The sequence below is a fragment of the Amborella trichopoda genome, chromosome 13 (assembly GCF_054954075.1).
Source record: "Amborella trichopoda isolate Santa Cruz 75 chromosome 13, AtrichopodaSantaCruz75HAP2 v2.0, whole genome shotgun sequence".
In the NCBI taxonomy this organism is placed as follows: Eukaryota; Viridiplantae; Streptophyta; class Magnoliopsida; order Amborellales; family Amborellaceae; genus Amborella; species Amborella trichopoda.
In genome coordinates this window covers 39,563,198-39,575,263 of record NC_142348.1, presented here as the reverse complement: position 1 = coordinate 39,575,263, position 12,066 = coordinate 39,563,198, and the positions used below count along the sequence as shown (strand labels likewise).

The window sequence follows — 12,066 nt, the reverse complement described above, 5'->3', positions numbered from 1 at the left end:
TTTCCCTTTGTTTTAAAAAACTTAAACAAATAGATGCAGATTTCAATTGCTATTATGGAAAATCATTATGTAAATGAACTACTTTTTATAGCAAATCATTTTGTAAAATAAATCATTGTGTAAATAAAATAATATACATGCAGATTTATGTGATAATTGTTTTTATGAAAAGACTCTTTATGGCACAAATTAGAGCTCAAAACATAGTCTTTTACTGATGAATGAGAAGCAGAGAATTTGACTACCAAACCAAGCAATCAACATTTTGTTTTTTATTATGTGATAACAAAGATAAATAAACTGTGAACTTATATGAGCAAGCAATTTTACCTATAGAATTAGTTCCCCAAATATAATACTTCATCTCTGCTTGTTGTTTGCCAAGAACTTGAAAACCCTATTCTTTTTTTCTTTCTAAAAATCAATTAGGACAATTAGGGCTTTCTCTCAAACGACATCCGAAAAAAAAACCCGTTACAAACTATCCCAAATCAGCATCCCATTTTCTTTTTCTCTCTCAGGTAGTGCCTCTTCCCGTAGAATTTGTAAAGCCTATGATTTCTTCCTTCATCCTTTTTCTCTCTATAAACCTTAATGGCTATGAGCTCATCCCTATTTTCTCTCTTCCTTCTTCCTCTCTCAAAACCGTAAACACTGATATGTGAAACCCAAATTTCTACTAGCCTCTTTTCAATTAAATAAATTTATAAAACTTTAACCCTAGTTATGGAGTGACCATGGTCACCATCCCATAGCTAAATCACTGTAACGAGAAAACAAAAATCATGTAGGTGTGATGTTTAAGTATTTAATGAATAAATTATAATGTATATTTGTTACCATACCATATTTAAAGTATTTACTGAATAAATTTATATAATATATTTGTTTTTGGTATGTAATAAGTAGGTGTGATGTTTCTTAAAGTATTTAATGAGTAGATTTTATATGATACATTTTTTTTTGTATATATTAGTCAATTATATATTTAATATTGGATGATTGGATGAGAATTATAAGACATCTAACTTAATGGACTTAATTGTATTAGTTTAAAGTTTTTATGGATGAATTAGTTATTGATGGCTTTGACATAAATTTCAGTTTTTTAGAATTTAAAAATTTTAAAATTTTTAGTATTATAAAATTATCTAATTTTTTGAGCCTAATATATTAGCGACGTTTTTATACCAAGTATTTTTGGTAATCTCTATTTTTTATCCGATTTTTCATCGAACTTTTTAAAATAAAAATAATTTATTTTCGATTTTACGGTGATCCTGTGTGTATTGATTGTCCTCGACTTGCTCACTATGGTAGGGACACACAAAATAACACTTGTACTATCATATGAGTTACCAGGTGCTAATTGTACAAGAAACAAAGGATCCCAGTTACTAATCACTGACTAATCACTGATTAGCAGATGAGTCTAGTGAGAGAGCAAATTGTAGAGAGAGTAACTCAAGAGAGGGAGAGAAAGCAACAATGGCGATGGCGAGTGACGTCTAGACAAAGGGACTGAAACTTTTGTTTTTGAAGGCACAACAAGAATGTTCCTCTCCCTCTCTCTACGTGGCTATGAGAAAAACCCTAATTTGAATTCGTATGACTGAGATAGTGATGTTTCTGCCCCTACGTCTTCAATGACTGGCCTCCCACGTCAAATCCTAGCCCTGATTTCTGATCTCTTCTCCCCCTTCTTTCTCTCTCCTCCAAAGCTCAGGGCCTAAGGGCTGAAGCCTTGTTAAAGAAAGCACTGGAGCAAGCAGATAAAGAAGAGAAGAGAGAGGAAGATGAAGGAGAGGAGAGAAAGTGAGGAGAGAGAGAGAGGGTGAAGGGAGAGAGGGCGAAGAGAGCGAAAGCGAGGAGATGGAAGAGGGGGAGAGAGAAAAAAGGGGTTACAGTGGGGTTAGAAGAAAAATATACAGAAAAGGGGTGGATGCTGAGGCGCTGTTTTGTAGGGCTGACAAGTGTGGGGTTGATTTGGACATGGCGAAGAGGTATCACAGGCGTTATAGGGTCTGTGAGGAGCACGCTAAGGGCTCTGTGGTCCTGATAGGACGGGTTGCCAAGCGGTTCTGCCAGCAATGCAGCAGGTACGCTTTCTCACTACTGTCTCTCTCTAAAGGTTGCGTTTTGCCATTGATTGCTGATTACACAATTCCTTCTCTCTCCTTTAAAACTTGCCTTTGCAACCCTGTGTTTGTGTTACTTGATTTTCGATGCTGTGAATCTCTCTCTTTCTCCAATTGATTCCTTTCTGTAATCTCGGTTGATTGTGGCTTTTTTCTTTAATAATCAAACGGGCAGATTTAGCTTTAAATTTATGTAGTTTCAGCTGATATCTTGCCACCTAAAAATATTACTAGCACTAATGGTTCATATCAACATAAGTTTCCTATCGTTTCATAGGAATATGGATTACTCCTTGAATTTCTCTCCCTTTCCATCTTTAAGGAAGATTATTTCTAATTAGTGGTTACACTCCTACTGTTGATCAATTTCATGGCCTCCCTTTTCTCCAACATGTAATGCTTTAGTAAAAAAACCGTCTTCTATCCAAGCTCACATTTGTTGGGGTCAATTAGATTTGTAAGGTTTTAGAGACTAAAAGTATAACAGGAACTAGAGTCTATACAAGAGAATATCTTGTAATCCCTGTCAAAACATTTGCTCCATTTGTTATACCAATCAGTGTTTATAAGATTGCCTCGGCCCTTTGCCGAGGTGAGTTACTCAGCTGAGACCGAGTGCACTCAGCCTAGACTTGTACAAGGCCAAAAAACCCTAGAAAAACGAAAAAAAGAGAGTAAAAAATATGGAAAAAAATAAAGGTATTCTTTAACATAAAGAGAAAAAGTTCATATAAGGTTTCAACCTTATATTATTGAAGTAAGATGTACCTTAAAAAATCCTCTAGACAAGAATGTTTCTGATGTTGAAAAACCAACTAATCATCTAGACTTCAATGTATGAATATGAAGGAAAAAAAAGAATTTCAAGTCCTAAAAAGAGTACATCTTGTAACGAGTTATATAGACAGTCTATTTTCAAAGTAGTATAAAATCAAAAGCAACCTTGAAACGTCCAAATATGCTCAAAAAAATAAGAAAAATGGATTAAAAAGTTGATTTATAGCTGGACATTTCAAAACAATCCAAAAAGAAGAAAATATAAAAATAGGGATTGTGGAAAAAGAACACATACCAATTTATGGCAAAAAATCCCAAATCATATACAAAAATTTAAACAACATACCCATATATTTTACAATTTTTTGGGTTATTTGGAAATTACAACTCAGGGTAACTCAGCCTCGCCCTCGCCCTGAGCTTGAGTGGACTTGGGTGAGTCTTGTAACATAGATACTGATATTAATGTCTTGCGTCTTTTATTCTCTATAATTGTCTCGGAAGTATGCAATTTTTTGGCCCGAAGTCATGAATCACGTTTCTTTCTCCATGGGGAGTTTCAAGAAATGGTATTCCATTTAGTCATTATGATTCAGTTTTAAGAAGGAACCAGCAATACGTTTCATCTGTGATTGCTCAAACATGCAATATATGCTTGGTTTTGTGAAGAGTCTCAGGTTTCTCTGAAGAGACTCAATGTCCATTGAAGATTATGAATATACAAGCTTGTCTTAAATAGACAAATATAGATGACAAAAATAGAAATAAATGACAAACACCTATACTCTAGTCAGACTTGAAAAATACAAGATATTGCATCTACCCTTCCCATATATATCGATTACAATATACACCTTCCCAAATATGTAGATTACCATATACACGTTCTATATTAACCTGATAGGTAATATATACTTTTCTTTCATACTCCCCCCCAAACTCAAGATGTTATGAGTGAGAGCAGCTGGAGTTTGAACACTAATTGCGAAACGAGCAGGATCTTCAGTTGCATAGCGTGACTAGTAGAAACAGTGGTTGTCATGCTCAGATTGCTCTATGATCAAACAAAGCAGAGAGTCGAGGTGGAGGAGATCAAACAGATTAGAGAGTCGAAACACAACTCAACAGAGAGTCAAAACACGACTTGACAGAGAGACAGATCAAGGAGTTGAAACACGACTCGACAAAGAGATAAATTAGAGAGTCGAAACACGACTTGGCAGAGAGACAAATCAAATAGTCGAAACACGACTCAACAGAAGTTGCACTGATTGGGTGAGCAACAGACTTGTCTTGAAAATCAACGACAATGCTTTAGGGACGAGGACTAGACACTACGAATGTGAACCCATTATTGCAGAGAGCGGACCGCCCAGCGCTTAGGCGGTCGCCAAGGCAGATTTCTCTGGGCACCCGCCTGAACCCGCCTAGGCGGCCGCCTAGGGCCTGCGGCCCACCCAAGGGCGGAATTGTGGCTCCTCGAGGGTATTTTTGGATCTTTTTTTAATATAAAGAGGTAAAATTATAGGTTTTAGGTTCATTTGAAACCTACAATCCATTAGAGGCTATTTTAGAGAGAAAAAGCCTCCCAAAAAAAAAGTTTCTATTGGGCCGCTTACGTGCTGGGCGCCTGCCTAGGCCCAGGGCGGGGCTTGGACCCCCCGACCACTTAAGAGCTGCCTAGCGCTTTTTGAAACACTGTGTGAACTTTGCTCTGATATCATGTGAAGAGTCGTAGGTTTCTCTAAAGAGACTCAGTGTCCATTGAAGATTATGAATATGCAAGCTTGTCTTAAAAAGACAAATACATATGACAAAAATAGAAATAAATTACAAACACCTATACTCTACCCAAACTTACCATAAAATATAAGATATTGTACGTACCCTTCCCATATATACCGATTACAATATACACTTTCCCAATATATAGATTACCATATACATCTTCTATATTAACCTGATAGGGAATATATACTTTCCTTTCACAGGTTTGACTTTGCCGAATTGAAGTAGTGGAATTAGCTGGATTTATGATCTCTGTTGTAGGTATTCCCTTGTCATAAGGATGTCAAGCAAGGGATTGCCCTCTAGATGTCCTCACACCATGGGTTAAACGTGTTTACTTGTATATTGAAAGGACATATTGAAATCAAGTGGGCAGTACTCAATTGCTGCATGGGATAAAAGTTGCTAGATTGCAACAAGGAATGGTGTTCACTAGGCTTCTACATATTCCAGGATTCCAATTCAGAAGAATCATCCATTCTCTTTTTCATAAGGGGTACATTTCTATATTTCTCATCATGTTTTGGAAACTCGTGGGTCGCCTCCTTTATTTAGTGGATGCTTTCTAATCCTATTTTATTTGATAAAATAGGCAGACCTTGCATATGCTCAATGTGGTTAGTGAGTTGTGAGTTATTCTAGATCTATGGGTGCATGGGGAATAATTGTTAGCTTGTCAGCATCTTCCTACCTTATCATTAGGGTGCAAAAGTGGATAGGGTGCCGATCCTAGGTTTTTTCTCGGGGTTGGATTACATATTCTTCTATAACTGATCTGTGTTCTATCTATGGTACCTGGACATGTGCCTACACCTTTTATTTTTAGTAACTATGGACATGTGCCTATGGATATGTGCCTCAACCATTCAATTTTAGTAACTTTGCGTATGTTTTTAATGCATAGCATGTGGATATGGTAGCCATGCGCCGAAGTATCTTTGTGTCACTGGTTCTACCAACACACACTTGTATGTAATTTGTACTATACACTACAAATCGTGGTGAGTACCTGTGTTCTACCACACACACACAACATTCTGAAATAAATACCTCATAGTCCTAATAAATATGGATGATAGCATCCCAATAGACTGGGTCTTAGATAGAATCCTAACAGATAAAAAATATGGTGTCCTAATAGATAACATCCTCAACAAACTAGGGCTACTATTAAGATCGGTTTTCCTTCTAATAGACTACAAAAATAAGATTCGTTCTTAACACAAATCTGCAATTGAAGTTTTAAAATTAGAAACTTATCTATTTTAATCTGTCATCATGCTTGCCCATGCATCTTACATGCCGCAATCTAGCATCATATATTTACATTTTTGTATATATGAATAATTACTATAATCTCTTCAGCTCTTTTCTTTGCAATGCCCTGTTGGGTTGGGATCGTTCCATTGCTTGAGATGAGAGACTGGTTTAAGATTCCAAATCAGTTTGCTTTTCCTTCTAATTGCCAAACTCTGTTGATAAGAATGGCATGATCCATGTATCTAGAGCTGCTGCTTGAATGTTCTCTTGGTCTTTCTTGGTGAGGATTGGGGAGCTTGAGTCTGATTCTGTAAGACCATGAACATCAGAGGAAAAACATGGGCATTTAGAAAATATTTAAGTTACTTGTCATATATATATATATATATATATATATATATATATATATATATATATATGGAAAATGATTTCCTAAGCTACTAGCTATAATGAATAATGTAAGCTACTAGCTCCCAGCCATCAGATCTTCATTAGGTGGTTCAAAATTCATGACTATCTGAATTTTATCTTTTTTCTAAAAATCAAATCGTAATGAAATTTTGGACTTGCGTACCAAAAAAATAGGGTGCACAATAAAAATATATATGAAAAAGATTTCCTAAGATATAAAATAACCAAAATACCCTTGAAAATGATGGGAGTAATTTGGTCATTTTAAATTATTGAAAGTAATTGTTTTATATTTTTATATGGTGCACAATATTGTTAGGTATATATACCCAAAATTTCATCTTAAGCTGATTTATAGGTATATAATCTGATTTATATATATATATATATATATATATATATATATATTAATGATCCTATGAGACCTTCCCACACCCATGTGTGTAGGATCCCAAAGGATCACCATTAAATTTGGCACAGATCTCTAAAAAAGTTATCACATGAGTGAGGGACTTGACTTTTTTAGAGATCTGTGCCAAATTTAATAGTGATCCTTTGGGGTCCTACACACATGGGTGTGGGAGAGTCTCATAGGATCATTACTCATATATATATATATATAGGAAAAGTCTTCCCAACGCCTATAAGTGAAAATGAACAATGATTTCTCCTATACTCATCACCTTCTAAAGTTCATCGCACGGTCACGATTGTCCAGTAGTGTTTCAATTTTCATTTTTTTTTTTATAAATTGGAATGATCTGATATTTGGAGTGTGTGTATATCTTAATGAGGGGCACCTAATAAAAATATGAAAAAAATATTTCGCAAAATATAAATTGACCAAAATACTCCTGTAAATTTTCCGGGGTATTTTGGTCAATTTATATTTTACGAATTAATTTTTGTTATATTTTTATTAGATTCACGTAATAAATATATATATTTTATTATATATATATATATAGAAAAAGCTCCTGTCAACAGTGTAAGCCAAACGGCCCAGATTGAATATAGCCGTTTGCATTTCGTAATTAAATTTTAATTTTTTTTATACAAATCCATATAAAAATTTAGAGCCCACCTCAAAAATTTCACTAGAAGAGATTGTTTTGATGCCCAAATATCCCCAAATTGATCATCTCGACATCAAGATGCAAGGATATGAGAACAAAATGGATTTCAAGTTTTGGAAATAGTGCATTTTTGGATCGTAAATTTTCAAGATTTTCGAGTTTTCATAGATCTACTCGATCGACACTATTTTTTAATCTTTAAATTTTATAATTAGAGATGAAAATATATTGTAAGGCTACCACAAAGATTTCCAGTATTAAAACCATATTTATTTCTCGACACTATTTGAAGGTGAGCTTTACTTTGATATTTTAGAGCCTTGGCTCTATACAAACCGCATCCGATAGATAAAGGCATGATTTTGATTCTTTCTTTTCCATTTTTCTTTTATTCCCTTTAAGAATGTAGTGCTGGTTGCGATTATCGTCTGATCACTTTCAAGCCCATTATTTATTTTGTATGTATTGAGGTTCTTAAACTATTGGACTTTGATATGGTACAAAAAAGTCTCCCATGCCTTTAAGTATGTTGGCGTCGCTGTGCCAAGACTGATATCCCATTTGGTTGGATAGTTCTTCCTTTCTTAAGGAAGTTTTGCAGTGCATTGAATGTGGGTCCACTTAGTACTCTTGAAACTCCTTGCTTGAAATGAAGTGCGAAGATCTTTTTCTTGAAAAAGATATTCACCCAGCTAGAAATTTGTTAAAATATAATATTGTTGAATGTGTTTCTTTGTATAATTATTTGTTGTTTGTATAAATATGTATTGTTTGTTTTATGTTGGTACATTGTATTTATTGTATTGGGTAAATATTGTTGAACTTGTTGGTTTGTGTTAATAGTTATTGTTTATTTGGAGTTTGTTTGAGTATTTGTTATTTATTGATTATTTGTCCTTTCATAGTAGTACACTATTTGAATTTGTTATGTAATACTCACTTTTTATGAACCCTAGAGTAGTTAGAAAATACCCAAATTTTTTGTATTTTTTACTGTATCAATTTATTGTGACACAAATTTTGCGATTCATTTAATACAATAGTATCGACGATGGTTACTAAGGGAGTGCAACTGGTATTCCGATATAGGGGGTCATTTGAGCGAATGCAGATGACAGTCGTATATTTTACAAAGGGGAAAAATTGAAGGTTACGAAGTATAATAGAAATAGTTATTTGGAGGAAATAAAAAGTCATTTTGGTAATTTAACAATGTATGATCCAAACAAATTAACTATTATGTACCACAACACAAGTCTTCCTAGTATGCTTGATTTGATTGATGTAAGTGATGATGTGGATGTATCTTTTATGTTGGGAGGGGAATCTTCGAAAATTGTTGTAAATATTGCATCTACAATGGAGCCAAAAGGGGAATCTATTAGTGAAGGTCCATCTTCAAGAAATAGCTATATCTATAATTTAATTTTTCATCTGTAATTTGCTTTAATTTATTCTTTTATGTACAGAAATTTTATTGTTGCTTCATCTTACTATATATATCTTTTGTCAACAGTTGGCGTAACACTTTGCCTCATCAAGATCAAAACATTCAAGTGGTGCCTGACCCTGAGCTTGTACCAGAGCGTGATATGGAGGATATTGAACTACTAGAGAGCCCTTGTAGAAGTTGGTAATGAGGTTCAATTGAATACAGAACAATATTATAAAAGTGTCAAAGAATGTCGACATCATCTTGTAGATTTTGCAATTCACAATAATTTTGTTATGAAGTTTGACAAAAGTGGATTGGGACGGGTATGGGTAAGTTGTAAGGAAGAGAGATGCACATGGCAAGCGCGATGCTTACGAGTTGGCAGTACGGCTTACTTCAAAGTTAAATATATGGTTAAGGAGCACACATGTAGTGGTTCAATGGGGAGGGTTCATTAGCCACTAGCTCGTAGTGATTGGGTGGCCAAAAAAATTAAAGTCTGCCTTATTGACCAAACAAAAATTAAAGTTAAAGACATTGTAAATGATGTTCAATGTGCTCACGGTGTCAGGCTTTCCTGCATGCAAACTTAGCAGGGAAAAGAAGTTGCTAGAGATATGATAGATGGATCACATGAACAATAATATCATGACCTCCCCTTGTATGCGGAGAAGCTTCGAATATCTAACCCAAGAACCGTAGTTCGCATCGACACAGATGAAGGCAGGTTCAAATGACTATTCATTGCTTATCGTGCATGCATTATGAGTTTTGTTAATGGATTCATGCCACTAATTGGTATTGATGGGACATTCTTAAAAGGAAAGTATCAAGGCATATTTATTGTGTGTCATTTCTATAGATGCAAATAATGTACACTTTCCAATGGCATTTGCAGTGGTCAAGAAGGAGAACTGCTAGAATTAGTATTGGTTTTTGAGTATACTGAGTGAGCTATTATATGAGTTTTCTAATCTGTCTTTCTTAACAATTATATCAGATCGACAGGAAAGCCTACCAGAAGCAATAGAAAAATGCTTTCCTACTTGTTTTCCAGCATTCTACATGCGACATATGGGAAAGAACTTCAAGGGCTTCAAGAAGAAGTCAACAAACACTGAAGTATTGCTGATGTTGTTTTGGAAGGCTGCCTGTAAAGCAACCATTAGTGGGTTTGAAAAAATTATGTTTGACATACAGTATGCCGACCCAGATGCATATGAATAAATTAAAAATATCCCTCCAAAATATTGGACAGATGCTTATTTTCCAAAGATAAGATACAGTCATCTTACCTCGAACATAGCCGAGTCATTCAATGCTTGGATAATGTATGCTCGAGATAAGCCGATCATTACAATGTGTGAAGAAATAAGAGTACAGTTGATGATCAGGTTTGAAAAGAAGAGGGAGTTAGGTAATAGTTGGAGCAGCCTGCTAGTACCAAAAGCCCAAGATTTATTGGACTTGCGAAAGATGAAGGCTAGATTTTTCATACAGTTATATCTGCCATGGATATACAGCTTGAGATCCACTATCTTGGGAAGAAGTACGCTGTCGATTTAACTCATTGGACATGCAGTTGTAGAAAATGGCAATTGAGTGGCATACCGTGTACTCATATGATTGTGGCTATTAACCATATGCATTTGGATCCCACAGCGTACTGCCTTCAGTATTTCACAGTTGAAACATTTAAAAGGGCCTTTCAAACTCCCTTTAGGCCTGTCCCGGATGATATTGAGTTGACTTGTATGTTCAACCATACAGTGTTGCCACCAAGGACGACACGCCTTCTTGGTAGATCGAAAATACAACGAAAAAGATATGAGACTAAACAGCCCATCACCAGTCCTATGAAATACAAACGATGCGGTACAATCAGTCATAATAGGAGGATATGCAGAGAGCCGATAGAGTGAATTATTTATTGTCAATCTTGCATTTTAGAATGGAATTGACAATTTGATGAATTAATGAAATGAGTGATTTAGATGCCGTCAATCTTGTGTTGAATTAATGAAATAAGTGATTTAAAAATGCTTATGAACAACCAAAATTGCTATATATATATGGCTAGGAATCTATTCCTTCCAAAGAGGTATGAACAATTTGTAGCTTGTTTGGTGCACAACAAAATACTTTCCTAAGGTGGAAAGGAAATAGCACAAACAACGACCCTACAAAATATTTTCCTAAGACGGAAAGGAAATAGCACAAACAAGTGTTGTATGACAAATAATAGAAAACTTAACAATGTCGATGTCATAGTTTTAAATCCGATTCAACTCAAGAATTCGCGAGTTAGATCATTGTAAAATATTGTTTTGAATACTGTTTTAAATGTTAAAAAATGAATTTTCAAGTAGATCTATAAACACGACATTGTAAAATACTGTTTAGAATGATAAAAAATGAAAAAAACCATTTTCGGCTGTTGAACAACCAAAAATTTGATTTTGGTTGTTGAACAACCGAAATTCTAGCAATTTCGGTTGTTCAACAACCGAATTGCTGACTGTAAGAAAATTGGGTTGTTCAACAACCGAATTTCTGAATGTAAATTCCAAAAGCTCCCTGGATTTTTTCAGTCAGAAATTCGATTGTTCAACAACCGAAATTTCTAGAATTTGGTTGTTCAACAATCGAAATAAACATTCTTTTGAATCAGAATTTCAGATGTTGAACAACTGAAATGTTGATTTCAACAACCGAAATGGACATTTTTTTGAATCAAAATTTCGGTTGTTGAAAAATCGAAATTCAAGAAATGTCGGTTGTTGAACAACCAAATTTCTGACTGTAAAAATCCAAGGAGTTTCTGGAATTTACAGTAAAAAATCATAATTTTTGTTGTTGAACAACCGAAATTAGAGCAATTTTAGTTGCTCAGCAGCCGAAAATGTTTTTTTTTTTTTTTTCATTTTTTAAGATTCTAAACAGTATTTTACTTTTATGTTTATAGATCTACCTGAACATTTATTTTTAACATTTAAAACAGTATTCAAATGTTTATAGATCTACATGAACATTCAAGATTTCCATTTAGATCTACTTAATTTTAACATTTTTAAAGTTTAAAATTTTATAATTAGATATGAAAATAAATTTTTAGATACATGTTATGATAAAATTAGGAGGTGCATTTTTAGATGCATTTTGTCATAAGCATTTTTAATAT

The 12,066-nt window shown here is 34.4% G+C and overlaps 1 long non-coding RNA gene across 1 annotated transcript; it reads left to right on the top strand.

Annotated features, from left to right (window-relative positions):
- The first annotated feature begins 1,406 nt into the window (after positions 1-1,406).
- Positions 1,407-10,889, top strand: LOC110008297 (uncharacterized). Its single transcript, XR_016046708.1, has 2 exons — positions 1,407-2,099; positions 8,967-10,889. It is a non-coding gene; the product is annotated as an uncharacterized LOC110008297 (long non-coding RNA).
- Positions 10,890-12,066: the final 1,177 nt, after the last annotated feature.